Raw genomic sequence first — 15,110 nt, forward strand, 5'->3', positions numbered from 1 at the left:
CACAATCCTGGTGACCCTCGAAATGAGACGAAGGGATTCTTGGAATTCGGAAAAGATGCAGCAACTATGCCTCCACGTGGATTTGACGAGAGCCTGTCAATTCTTCTGAACGAGGGTTGTGATTGGTTACTGACAGGAGAAGACAAGATTTCCGTCACAGTAAGGAAGACATTTATGACAACCAATTAGTAGGGGGGAGTAGAAGGTCTGTCGGCAAAGTCCTTTCTACGAAACTGCACTCCATGAAATAAAATACAGTATATGAATAGCAGCATTCCGATCCTTAGTAGCTGCAGCAGGATTGCCAGACTTCCTAATGACAGGAAATAACGATGCGTGTTAGTCTTCTTTATTTAGTTTACAATAAAACTATCCATTTTATTGGAAAACTGCAATGGGATAAATAATTTCTTATCAGTTTCTCCAATGATAAGAATAAAAATCAAAATCGTGCGGATAGTACTTATCTAGTAAAACAGTGAACATTTACGGGGAAAAAACATTTTTTCTGAGAAAAGTATATTCATTTGGGATTAATAAGGTATCAGAATTTTTTGTTGTACTGTATCCAAGAAATAAGTTGTTAAAATCTGCAGTTATATTACTTCCACTTCGTATAAAAGCATTTTAAGGTTTTTATTACTTTGAAGTAGAACTACGTCTTTCTCATTACAACGTATAAGGAGGGGTAACTTGGGAATTAACTGTGACATGAAAATGCAATTCCCTCCCCTTGTGCTTGCATTCCTCTCGTTATCCTTATATTCTCCTTATTAGCCTTGTATTCTAGTATCCCTACCCACGCGTAAAGCTATGCACCTGTCGCTTATTTTAAATTGTTCATGAACTAGTCCTACTAGATACCACTTCAAGTTTCGAATTTCCCTAGATAAATTTACTCTTAACTAACGTTGCTCGTGAATTTGTCGGGGATTCAAAATTCCACACGGTGACGGTATGATCTATAACAACGCCCAGCACAAAAGAGCAGGACCAACTAATCCTGAGGTAAGCCCAGGCCGACTTGAGAAAAATTTGTTTTCGATAATACAGGGCGTATCTAAATTTCCATTACAGACTTTGCGGGCTTGTAGTGAGGACCGAGAAGGTTACGTTTTGCAAGGAACTCACGTCCCACTGCTGCTGTTACTGTACGTTGTTTTTGCAGCTTCTGCGTCCGCTTACAAGAAGGGCTCGATGTGGCGACCACCGTCGTCAACACAAACACCGTACCAAATCGTTGATTCAGTCGGGCTCATCAACACAACGGTGCAAGAAGTGAGCTCGTGGCGCAAAATCTGCTGAAACCATTGCCTGTACCATCTGGGAGTGGTAAGGAGTGTAGCTGCTGCTCATGCATAACACGACAGAAGTGCTGTGATCCACAGTGAGTCTATCCGCTATCATTCGGGTACTTCTCTTCCACTACAGCCTCTTCAAACTCGGTGGTGCGGCGCCGCCGTGGAGCACAGTCGGACCTGTTGGCGGTGAATGTACCCGTCTCCAAGAGCTGCTGTTAAACCTTGGCAAAGAGGATGTGCGAAGGTGTCTGACGATGTGGGAAACGCTCCTCATACAGCTGACGAGTAGCCCTCCCGTCGACGTACAATAACAGGTTCGTTCCAACAAGCGGTTCATGGATCAGTTCATGTACGGTTCCTGTACCATCTTATGCGCATGCGCTAATTGAGCATCTGCTATGGGATTGAAACTGGACTGGACGCTGTTGGAACGCTTTCGCGGATCGTTATGTACTAAATCCAGAGATGCTATAACTGTGATCATCTTTGCTAAGAACGGGATGCTTATTATTATCGTTTTGCAGGTAATTCTAATTGCAGAAAATAGAATTTCGATCATTTTCTATAAAAAAGATGACAAAAAATACGGAAGGCAAGAATTCCGCTAATTCAATGTCGTGTACTGGGGGACTCTCATCTAAAAACAGTTCTTTTTTAAATTATTAATGTATGTACGCTATTTATTATACGTTTAATCAAAGCTGCATGTTGAAATTGTAATTATTTCAATACCCAAATAATTTCCATTCCCTTTCTCTTTGGCGAAAATTTAAATTAAATCTCTAGTTTTATTATTCGTCTGTACTGTCACTTTTCATCTTTAAACTCATTGATGTGAACAGTCGATCATGTCTTTTTTCATTATCCAGGAGACGTTGGTGAGCTAATGCGCATGCGCGTCTCGCGTACTCTTCCGTACCTGCCTCTATCCACGGACTATTTCTGACCGTTCCGAACCCGTGTCAAAAGCTTGTTGGAACGCCCGACTGCAGTACATGTTTCCGGTTCAGGACTGGTTCGGATTGTGTTGAAACGGTTTTTCTGTACTGCGCATGCTCACGATGGTTACGGACGGTTCCTGATTGTTGTTGGAACGAACCTAACATCATATCGGCGTATTCCCTAAACGTGTAGTCAACCATGTTCAACAGCCCGACACTGTCAATGAATAAAATTATAGCCCGACGCCATAAGCACTACAGTAGGTACGAACGTCAAATGATCGGCGCTTCTCTGGACAGCTCACGAAGTAAATGGCATGCAAACAGACTTGTAGCGGACACGTGACATCAGGCGATTATCGAATGACGTGTACATCCTGGTCATTGGCGCCAAAAATGCGAGGAAATTCAACATGTGTTATGGTGTTTTGCTCGTAGCGGAGAAACTGCACGTTTCAGGACATGAGTTCCTATGGAAAACGTAACCTTCTCGGTCCCCACTACAAGCCCTCAAAATCTGTAAAGGGATTTAGATTACACCCTGTATAAACCGACTGCACTTTAGGACATAGATTCCACTATAAAGCGACAGCGCTGTCTATCCCCGAAGTTCAATTCCAGCAAAAGCAGGCTCGTACAAGCAAAGCCCGTTACCTTCTAGTCTAAACATTTGTCTTCTAACGTCTCTTTTCTCCATTGAATTTAGCATATAGTATGAATTATTACAAGCAAGGAGAGGAGCAAACATGCACACATTACGTAGACTTATAGGCTCATTGTGCAAAAAATTGCTAGCTCTTTCATTCAAGAGCAGGGCTCCTTTATGTGCCTGTTAACATTATTTCCTTTCTGAAGGAAATCATGCAAAAGAAATTATCGCTCGTAATAAATCTTATCACTGGCCCACAATAAACCGGTAACGGAAACGACGTGAATGAGAACGGAAAAATTGTTAAAATAAATGTATTTAAATGTGAGCATTCACAGCTAACGAGAAGGTTGTCGGAGACTGAGAGCAGCAACGTGAGAGTTGGCCAAGTTTTAACTTTGCAGCTCTCGCTTCTGATCATAGCCTACTGGATTCTTTCTGTTATAATCATAAAGCTATTTGATTGTCGTATATTTTGTAACACGGAGGTCGTGACACAATTTCATCTTCATCCATCGTTTCTAGCTAACCCAGAAATTCAGTAGAATCACTTTCAATATATGCTACGTGTAGGCCTATATGTGAATTGAATTCTTAAACATTCCGTATCATTAATTTTGAAGTTGGTTAACTTGTGTTTATGTTGGATGGCTTGTACTCATAAGAGAACACCACTGGTCAATTATACACAGATAACATTAGAATGCATAATATTGTTATTGACTTACAGATCGATAGTAGTAAAAATTTTTAATAGCCTCCCTATCGATATAAAAAATGAAACTCAAAACATAAAATTATTTAGGGCCAAATTAAAGAAGTACCTAATTTCTCACGCCTTCTATTCTGTAGGTGAATTCATGACCTTCAATAACACTTCATGAAATTGATAATAAAACTTTGTGTTGTACTAGTAGACTATATTGTAAATCTCGTCTGTATATATTTCATCTAGACTGTGACTATAAATTAAGGGCCGTATTCATAGACAGTTTAGCGCGGACTTTCGGTGGATTATCAGCGTTTTTCGTAATCATAAACCAGTGTTAGCGATAGGATATGATTTGAATTCTGTACTAGTAACCAGTGGATAGCCGGAGCTAGCTTAGTACGCTCTAGCGCGTGCTGCGAAATGTCTGTGAATACCACCCTAAGATTTTATAATAGTATTAAGTTTTTTGACTTGTTCCATATTCTAGCTGTAAGCATGTATGAATACCATGGAATGTTAATAAATACAATGCAATACAATAGTCGTTTCCGTTTTCGGTTTATTGTGAATAAAAAAATGATCAATGACATTCACGTCATTCGCTTTCTGTTCTCGTTCTGGTGGTTGTTCTCGGTTTATTGTGGATCAGTCTTAGGTAGGATTTGAATTAAAAGAACACCGAGGGTGACTCCGGAATGGTATTCGGCAACATTGCTCCGTCCATTCGTTCTACATCATTTCTCCAGAATGTCATTTTCGGTAGCCTTGAACAGTCTGTCGTTCCACATGGTTTCTCCAATTCACTTTTATTGTATATCTGTTCAGTATCTTCCATCCATTTCTTACCATCCTCATCTCACTTATAGTGACAATGCACATAGTAAGCAATAACCAGCAGTCAACCGCAGGAATTTCATTTCCGGAGAATCAGTCTCTTCTTGTCTTGCTCTTCCTAGTGCCCACGTATGACTTGCATAGGAATCTCCATTGTTCTATAAAACTTAATTTTTGTACGAGGGGGATCCAGGAAATAACGACCGTTTTGTTGTAATAATTAAAAAATATATATATATATATTTATTTGAAAAAACAAAGTCTGTTACATAACTGAAGCTTCCTTTACTTCTCTACATAATCACCACCTACATTTAAACATTTGTCGTATCTGTTCACTAGCTTTAGAATTCCCGTGTTATACTCCTCTGCCGCCAGTTCATTAAGCTAGGTGTTCACTGTCTTCTTCAACTCTTCATCACTTCCAAAACGCGTACGACCCAGAAAATCTTTCAGCTTAGTGAAAAGGTGAAAATCGCTAGGAGCAAGGTCTGGACTATAGGGCGGATGATCAAAGATTTCCCAACCGAATTGATCCAGCAATTCTCGAGTTGAAGCAGCAATGTGCGGGCTGGCGTTGTCGTGAAGAAGCACAACTCCTCTCGAAAGCATTCCTCGCCTCTTGTTTTGGATGGCTCGCCGTAGTTTTCGTAAAGTCTCACAATAACGATTTGCATTGATCGTAGTGCCTTTTGGCATTAAATCCAGCAAAAGAACACCTTTGCGATCCCAAAAGACAGTAGCCATGACTTTTTGTGTTGAGAGAGTCTGTTTGAATTTTCTCGGTTTCTTGGGTGATGAGGGATGATGCCACTGACGTGATTGGCGCTTGGTCTCTGGGGTGTTGTGAGACACCCAGGTCTCATCACCAGTCACAATTTGATCAAGAAAGGAGTCTCCATCTGTGTGATATCGCATCAAGAATGTCAATGCTGAGGCCATTCTCTGAGTTTTGTGTTGGTCACTCAGTTGCCGTGGAACCCATCGTGCACAGATTTTGTGGTAGCCAAGATGTTGCTACACAATTTCACCAAGCAAAGAACGAGAAATGTCAGGAAAGGCAATATGCAATTCCTCGAGTGATGTGCGCCTGTCTTGCAAGATTCTGTCGTTCACTTTAGTCTTCAGGTCTTCTGTGATGAGTGATGGGCGTCCGGGTCGAGTTTCATCGTGGACATTTGTTCGCCCATTGTTGGACATTTCGCACCATTTTCTCACATTTCTTTCATTCATTACAGTAACCATACACTTCTTTCAATTGCCGGTAAATTTCTGCAGGTTTCAAATGTCGGGCATTCAAAAATCGAATCACACTCCTCACCTCACAGTCGGCGGGATTATCAATCACGTCGTTCATTTTGAAGTAACACAAAATGCACCATGGCGACTTGTTGCAACCAGTACTCACAACATTATGAGAACACATGTTAAGGAAGCCAGTTGACCTTCAAACAAGGAAGGGAAGTCAGCTGCGCGGCGGGTATGCGCGAACGGTCGTTATTTCCTGGATCCCCCTCGTATATTTCCTTGTTTTTCTACGACTGTTTCACTTTATTTCGCATATGTGCTGAAATATGTGCAAATTATCATATCCCTGTCCGACGTATTACCATTATATATTTAGGCCTATATGACGTCCCAGTAATTAAATGTAGAGACTTGCTCGATTACACAGTCATCTGAATATTTTATGACGCACTACTCTTTCAGCTCACTAGGTATGGATGCGGTTACTTGGGAATTGACAGTCTTCCCTTATGCTCCTTATACTTCCGTTGATCTTCACGTATTTACCTTGCTCTCTATGTCTATCCTTTCTTCATTTTGAATTCCCTTTGTTCTTCTTGAATCCCCCCTTTACCCTACTCCTTGTTCTTTCCTTTCTTCACCGTGTATTCCCAATGTTCTCCTTGTTCTTCTTCTATTCACGTTGTTCTATTTGTATTGCCGCTGTTAAATGTTAAAGTCATGAGTCTGCACACATATCTATCAAAGGTTTCATGGTCTCATACAGAGAAACATAAGTTTCTTAGTGTATAACTACGAAATGGGAAAAACTTCCGTTTCAGGCGACAAAAATGCGATTTGTATAAACGTTAATAAAATCTATAAATTGCAAACGATTGTGCTAATTCTTTCAGAAAGTGTTAAATTCGTGCGTCTAAACCAGTATTTGTCATAGGTTTCGAGTTTCGACGCAAAGAAAAGAAATTATGAAAATTTATTTTTCGCGAGATTTTCAAATATGAAAACATGAATAAAAATTACAATCCCTATAAGATTCTTCTAGTTCCTTAAAAAAAATGTTAAATTCATGTGTCTGCATGCATATCTATCAAAAGTTTCATGGTACCATGCAGAGTAACATAACTTTGTTAGTGTATAACTATGAAAAGGGAAAAAAACATTCGTTTCAGGCGACGAAAATGCGATTTGTATAAAAGTTAATAAAATCTATAAATTCCAACCGATTGTGTTAAATTCGTGTGTCTACACCAGTATCTATAAAAATTTTCGAGGTTCGATGCAAAGAAAAGAAATTATGAAAATTTATTTTTCGCGAGATTTTCAAATATTAAAACATGATTAAAAATTACAAATCCCTACAGATTCTTCTAGTTCCTTAAAAAAGTGTTAAATTCATGTGTCTGCACGCATATCTATCAAAAGTTTCATGGTACCATGCAGAGTAACATAACTTTGTTAGTGTATAACTATGAAATGGGGGGGGGGGAACATTCATTTCAGGCGACGAAAAAGCGATTTGTATAAAAGTTAATAAAATCTATAAATTCCAACCGATTGTGTTAAATTCATGTGTCTACACCAGTGTCTATAAAAATTTTCGAGGTTTCGATGCAAAGAAAAAAAAATTATGAAAATTTATTTTTGTGACATTTTCAAATATGAAAACATGAATAAAAATTTCAAATCCCAACAGATTCAAAAGTATGACAGTCAAGATAGGATAGAGGTGGACAGTTAGAATTGGAGGACACAAACGGCAAGTCAGGATAGGACAGAGATAGACAGTCAGAATAGAAGGATAGAAGTGGACAGTCAGAATTGGAAGACACAAACGGAAAGTCAGGATAGGACAGAGATAGATAGAATAGAAGGATAGAGGTGGACAGTCGGAATTGGAGGACATAGATGGAAAGTCAGGATAGGACAGACATAGACAGTCAGAATAGAATGATAAAGGTGAATAGTCAGAAACTGGAGGATACAGATGGAAAGTCAGGACAGAACAGATAGACAGGACGAAAGGACAGAGATGGACAGTCAGAACAAAAAAACAGAGGTAGTAAGGACAGAAGGACAGAAATGGATAGTAAGGACAAAGACGGACAGGTAGGGCAAAAGGGCAGAGATGATCAAGAGGATAGAAACAGTCAGGACAAGTGGACAGAGACAGACAGAAAGGGCAAAAGGAAAAACATAGTAAGGACAGAGATGGGCAGTCAGGACAGAGGCGGACAGGTAGGGCAAAAGGAAAGAGACGGACAGGTAGGGCAAAAGGACAGAGACGGACAGGTAGGGCAAAAGGAAAGAGACGGACAGGTAGGGCAAAAGGACAGAGACGGACAGGTAGGGCAAAAGGAAAGAGACGGACAGGTAGGGCAAAAGGACAGAGACGGACAGGTAGGGCAAAAGGACAGAGACGGACAGGTAGGGCAAAAGGACAGAGACGGACAGGTAGGGCAAAAGGATAGAGACGGACAGGTAGGGCAAAAGGAAAGAGACGGACAGGTAGGGCAAAAGGACAGAGACGGACAGGTAGGGCAAAAGGACAGAGACGGACAGGTAGGGCAAAAGGACAGAGACGGACAGGTAGGGCAAAAGGACAGAGACGGACAGGTAGGGCAAAAGGACAGAGACGGACAGGTAGGGCAAAAGGAAAGAGACGGACAGGTAGGGCAAAAGGACAGAGACGGACAGGTAGGGCAAAAGGAAAGAGACGGACAGGTAGGGCAAAAGGACAGAGACGGATAGGTAGGGCAAAAGGACAGAGACGGACAGGTAGGGCAAAAGGAAAGAGACGGACAGGTAGGGCAAAAGGAAAGAGACGGACAGGTAGGGCAAAAGGACAGAGACGGACAGGTAGGGCAAAAGGACAGAGACGGACAGGTAGGGCAAAAGGAAAGAGACGGACAGGTAGGGCAAAAGGACAGAGACGGACAGGTAGGGCAAAAGGATAGCGACGGACATGTAGGGCAAAAGGAAAGAGACGGACAGGTAGGGCAAAAGGATAGCGACGGACATGTAGGGCAAAAGGAAAGAGACGGACAGGTAGGGCAAAAGGACAGAGACGGACAGGTAGGGCAAAAGGATAGAGACGGACAGGACAAGAGGACAGAGACAGACACACAGAACAAAATGAAAGAGATAGTAAGGACGAAAGGACAGAAATGGGTTCAGGGCAGAGACGGACAAGTAGGACAAAAAGACAGAGACAGTCAGGACAAAAGGACAGAAATCAGGACGAGAGGACAGAGACAGACAGATAGGGCAAAAGGAAAGAGATAATAAGGGCAAAAGGACAGATGGGCAGTCAGGACTAAAGGACAGTAGGACAAAGTTAGTCTGGACAGAGATAGACAGAGATCATAAGCACCACAGAGGCGGAAAGTCATGGTGTGTCAAAATCATATTTCTTTGTGTCAAGAAGTTTAAAACTTATATTCCTGTCAAAAGTCGTCAACTGCAATGTTACTTCCCCTATGAGTAGTGCGGGATTTTAAAAGGATGTCCATCACTAATTCCCACGGAAGCGTACTGACTGATAAATTTATTTACAAAAGGAAAGAGCAGTTCTGTAACAGGAGCAAACATATCTATAACACTGTTTCGCGATGTATGGCGGGAGTTCGCAAAAGGGGAAACAGACAAGGTCGCTCACATGCCTATATAAATCGATGTACTGTATAGGAGCAAAGAGAGTCAGAGACAAAGATAGACTACGTGACTTGTCAGGAGAAATCAATACACATTGTATGACTGTGACCCTTTAAGCTGCAATTTGGCAACGGGGTAGATGAGATGAGGCAACATAGCCCACCAGCCTGTTGCAAGAGTGGGGTAGGAGGGGAGACTACAGACGAGAGAGGGGAGAGATTGCGAGAGGGTGGGGAAAGACGTCTGCTCTCAGGGTTCAACTCCCTCCCTACAAATGGAACTAACGGGGTTGAATACGTAAATATAACATGTTCGGGGTGAAAGGCGCATAATATACAACGTTATAAATAGATTCCAAAACAGCGTGCTTCGGTGTATCGTAAATGATGGAGTTTCAACGTTTTGTACTGTTGACTGACGGAAGGATATAAAACAATAGGGAATTGCGTGTATTTACTTAACAAGGGAAGTATGTTTTCATTTCGGCTTTATCTGGAGTTGAACTTAAATGTATTTTCTAGCTGTTGGTTTAGGTTTGCTACCATACTGTTTGTTCTGTATTTGAAAAATGTGACAAAATATAAATCCCACGGAAATTGCAGTGTCGCCATACAACAAACCAAACCAATTTACAAACTGAATAAACTACCGGTAACAGAAGATTATGGAATGAAAATTGCAACCGAGAATTTAATGGATTTTAAGGAACAAGATCCAATAAATAAATATTTAACAAACAAGCTCATTCAATTATCTGGGTTGCTTACTGCTATGAAAATGAGAAAGACACACAAAATAAAATGCCATTATTTGTTAGAGTAACAGGAATTATTAACAACATATTTAAACCCACAAAATCTTCAAAGAATACTCAAATAAATATCTGTAATAGTTCGGCCCTTACAATATTAACATATATGACAAAGAAATCTGAACATTAAAAGCCTAGGACAAATGAAGAATTAGAGCATTTGAAATGAAACTTATAAGAAAAACTGCACAATATATTTGGTCACATTTACAAACAGAAATGAAAGAATTCTTAATGATTAAATAAAAGACATCTTCGTTTTAGATAAAATTCAGGAATACAAAAATAATTCGCTTGAACGTATCCAACGGATGCTACGAGAACGTCTATCAAGAATAACGAAATATTATCAACCTAGAAGAATAAAGGCTGGTCCACAATAAACCGGGAACGGAAGCGACAACGAGAACGGAAATATTGTTAAAATAAATGTATTTAAATGTGAGTATTCACAATTAATTTTCACGTTCCCGTTCCCGGGCTCCGGTAAGCTTCTCGTTAATTGTGAATGCTCACATTTAAATACATTTATTTTAACGATATTTCCGTTCTCGTTCTCGTTTCCGTTCCAGGTTTATTGTGGACCAACCTTAACACGGCAAGGAATACCTCTAAAACGGCTGTTAGACAATTTCATTGAGATCGGAAAGGAACAACCACCACACCAAACCCATGTAGTCTATATAGATATGATGATGATTGATGATGAATCATCCTATAATATATCTGAATAATATACTCGTAGTTTTACTTTACACATTGCATTTATGCTAACAAAACTCTAAGCTGAAGTTGCTACGAAAGTAGACTGCCATTTTGTTGCACTGCAGTTTTTATTTTATTATTATTATTTTTAAGTTAGAAGAGACACTGCTTTGTTATTGTGATATTACGGTTTCGTTTCTCAAAATATAAAGACAAAGTAGGCCTAATGTTATACTACAAATATTCGATTGTGTTATTTTCACTGCAAAAAACACGTCCTCAGAACCTCTAAAACCGAAATAGTAATATGCGTTACAAGAGCGGTATGTTGAAGTTTTCATGTTCGAGGAAAAGTTTGAAAAAGCGAAACTAGTTGAGCTTTTTTAATTTCCGAGAATTGAAAGAAAACATACCGCTCGTGTATCGTACATTATTTTGTGCGAAGATCGTTTATTACATACCTGAAAGAGGAATTTCTAATTAGTTGCAATGAAATCTCCATCTTGGTTTCTGTTCAATGACGACAAATTTGCAAAACAAAAATATCTATCTTCAACATTGTTGCTTTAAAATGTTTTCTTTGTTTACTATACTCCAGCAGGCCGTGATATACTTATGTCTTTTTTTTCCCCAAGTCTATAAATGCGAACTTAAAACAAACGGCTTCCTTAATGTTACTTGCATCACGAAATGCAGTAACTTTAGTGGAGTTGTAGAGTTTACTTAATTTTTGCAAATATTTAAAAACAATAATTAACAGTGCAATTTAGGTGAAATTGCAGTGGTAAGTTTCCAATTTATAATTATTACTATATTGAACGTCTCTAAAAATAATATGTTAAAAGCCTAAAGCAGTAAAATCAATATGTCACTTAAGCGATAAGAAGAGGGAAATTGTTATGTGTGTTCGGTTGGGAATACTGAATGTGGAATTTTAGACTTACCGCGGATTGGTTTTGTGCGGAAACCAAGCAAATACGCACGATCTCACACAAAAGTGTTTTGGACATGGCGTTTGTACGCGTATAAAAATTTGGGTTTCAAATTCAGCATTTAAGAATCAATTTGGGAATAATTCAAAAGAAATATGTCTGATTTCCTAGTACGCCTAATACTAGTTTTTTAATTGATTTATTTTGCGACGCTTTATCAACTGCTATGGTTATGTAGCGTCTGAATGAAATAAATGTGATAAAGCCAGCGAAATGAATCCAGGGTCCAGTCCGAATGTTATGTTATGCAGTATTTGTTCTTAATGGCTTGAGGGAAAATTCCTGAAAAAACCTCAACCAGATAATTTGTTCCAACCAGGATTTGAACCCGGGTCCACTCGTTTCACGGTCATATATGCTAACCGTTACCCAGTTACCCAGTATTTGCTCTTAATGGGTTGAGGAAAAACTCCGAAAAAAGCCGCAACCAGGTAACTTGTTCCAAACAGGATGTGAATCCGGGCCCACTCGTTTCACGGTCAGGCATGTATTCAATGTTGTCTACGCCACCAATCCTTTTCAGAATTTATACAACAATAAACAGGTAAGTTTGAACGACGCTAACAAAATAGTAATCATAAACAGATGTATGTTAGTAACAAGATAAAATGAACTGTTGCGAAACTCGTAAAACGTATGTGTCGCCTATGTGTAATTTTCTTTACCTATAAAGACTTTTCCCCATTCCCTTCTCTGGATGTTACTCTAGGCACATTCTCGCGGTTTTTAACCTGACATTTAGACGGTCATATAGTTGGACTTCGTGAAGTAGGGTCGGCAAGATGCCAGAGTTGTAACTATGCCAACGCAGGGCATCACGTTGAGACAGGCATCCACGCCCCATACAGGGTTACAACCCACGACCTCTGGTTCTAAAGCTGTGACTTAGTCATTCGCTGCTCGATCAGTCTTCTACAAGCTTCAGTTAAATATTATACCAAGTGTAAAAGCCACTATTACGATGCGAGAATAGAATTGGAATATTTATTTTTAAAAGGGCTTCATAACAATTCCTAATACTACAGGTAAGAATGGTTTTTAGTATGTTATTTATCTACTAGCTGTACCCGTGCGCTACGCTGCACTTGTTAGAAATAAATATAAAGTAATTATATAATTAAAATAGGACATCTGGTCCAGGGAACATTCGTGTTTGATAGAAGGATAAATCGTTTAATATGTCACTTAATTTAAATTGTATTTAAATAATTAAAATGCGATCATTTAGTGCAATGATAATTCCTTTAACATGTTTCTTAATTGTTATTACATGCAAATAATTAAAATATGATCATTTGGTTCAGAGAACATCCGTTTTTGGTGCAATTTGGTCCCATCAAAATTTTACTTGGAATGAAACGTATCGGAAATCATTTTTAAAGAAACTTTTGTTATGTAACATTTTTCATGAAAATTAATAATAAGGGAGATATTTCGATTTATTTAATTCAAGCCCCCTTATAACCCCCCCTTTTAAATAAAGTATTTTGAATGTCATATAGCCTAAAATCTAAGTTACAACGAACTTAATTTATATTTCAATTTTCATATAAATCAGTTCAGCCATTATCGCGTGAAAAGGTAACAAACATACAGACAAACAGACATACAGACAAAAATTTAAAAAAAAAAAAGCGATTTTCGGTTTCAGGATGGTTAATTATACATGTTAACACCAATTATTTTTGGAAAATCGAAAATTACCAGAAAAATTTTGGCTACAGATTTATTATTAGTATAGATCTGTTCATTTCTCTGCACTATTGTAATAAATTTATTCACTTTAGTAGTTATTATGTCGTTCCATAAGTATTATCGGTTTTTAAGTTCAGTGTTTTGCAAGATTTAAATTACTTTCTTCAGTTGAACAATAACATTTACAGAACGCTATGGTTATTAGTGCGTATTGTGAGCACGTGACAGTCGTCAATTGTTAATACAAATAATATAAAAGGGAGGTGATAAAGTCTGAGATTAGAGACCTTCTAAAGCACTACTGGAAACAAGATTATAAAGCTGTTGCCGCGGTTCGAATATGTGAAATCGAAAGTGAAGGTGTCGTTAGTGAGCGTGTAGTACAACAATGGTTCCAGTGTCTCAATAATGGAGAGGGAGACAGTAAAGATTTATAAAGTCATGGAAGGCCTAAGGTATGGAATCCTGCGAATACAAGCAGAGTTTAGGAAGGAAAAAAAAAGTACTCATAGGTTGCCAGAAGAACTTCGGAAGATAAAATACATCGCGACATCAAGACTCATACAAAATCATACAGAAGTTGCAGATCCGAGACTGTACCTCATGAACGGACACCTGAACAGGCTCAACGCAAAGTGGATATTTGTTGTCAGGTTATTGCTAATCCCATGAAGAATTGTCACATGTGATGAAAAATGGGTATATTACGGTAACCCTGACACCTCAAAACAGCCATTAGCGTGCCAAAATCGTTAAACAAAACCGGTTCGGCCCCAAAGTAATGCTATGTCTTAAATATTTTGTCCGTATTCCCGTCCTTTATTCATTATACATTCATAGTATTCTGCCCAAGGGCAGGTCTTCCACTGCAGATCCAGAGTGGAATACATAGTGATTTGATAACGTTAGTCATATATTATAGATGGCAATTACAAATTATTTTCCAGATCTATATCTGTTTCAATATTATAATATGCTTCCACGAGTATTAGTAAGTAGTGTATACCTTCCCACTCGACTGCAAGAAGTTGGTGACAACAGAAGTTATTGAAGTGTATACTGGACACCCAAAAAGCTATTTTCAGGTCTACATAATTTTTCCAAAATGTATTAAAGAAACAACAATTCTGAGCAACATACCTTCAAATTGTAAATTGTATCAAATCTAGAACAAATTTATAAACAAACATTGCTGATTTACTTCAATAAAAACCAAAATAAATTTAAATTTGATCCTCACGAATACCATACGAGACAAAACTACAGTTTCTTTCTGAATACTCCCAAATGCCACAGAACTGCTGGATTAAATCACAGCAGAAATTTTGGACCCAAAATATATAATGCATTAATTAGAACTTACCCTGAGCTAAGTACACTTAACACACATAGATTTAAGAAACAAATCGGATTAATTATTTAATTGTTTAAGCTAATCGAGTTAAATATTGATACTCTAATATTTAAGTACTTTGGTATTTTCTATTTGTATATAGATCCTATTATTACATGCTGTATGTATTTTACCATTTATTAATGTTATTGTGCTCAATTAACTCTCTTAATTTTGT

General features: G+C 38.5%; 2 protein-coding genes across 9 annotated transcripts in view; one reads left to right on the forward strand and one right to left on the reverse strand.

The window, feature by feature from the left end:
• MICU1 (Mitochondrial calcium uptake 1) overlaps window positions 1–15,110 on the reverse strand; it is a 343,655-nt gene that overhangs the window by 76,188 nt on the left and 252,357 nt on the right. The gene's annotated exons all lie outside the window — the stretch shown is intronic.
• LOC138716261 (carbohydrate sulfotransferase 11-like) overlaps window positions 12,741–15,110 on the forward strand; it is a 43,818-nt gene continuing 41,448 nt past the window's right edge. The window contains exon 1 of the mRNA XM_069849154.1: window positions 12,741–12,869. The gene's annotated coding sequence lies outside the window, so the exon portion shown is untranslated. The remainder of the gene's footprint in view (window positions 12,870–15,110) is intronic.

This window comes from Periplaneta americana, chromosome 16, assembly GCF_040183065.1.
Source record: "Periplaneta americana isolate PAMFEO1 chromosome 16, P.americana_PAMFEO1_priV1, whole genome shotgun sequence".
In the NCBI taxonomy this organism is placed as follows: domain Eukaryota; kingdom Metazoa; phylum Arthropoda; class Insecta; order Blattodea; family Blattidae; genus Periplaneta; species Periplaneta americana.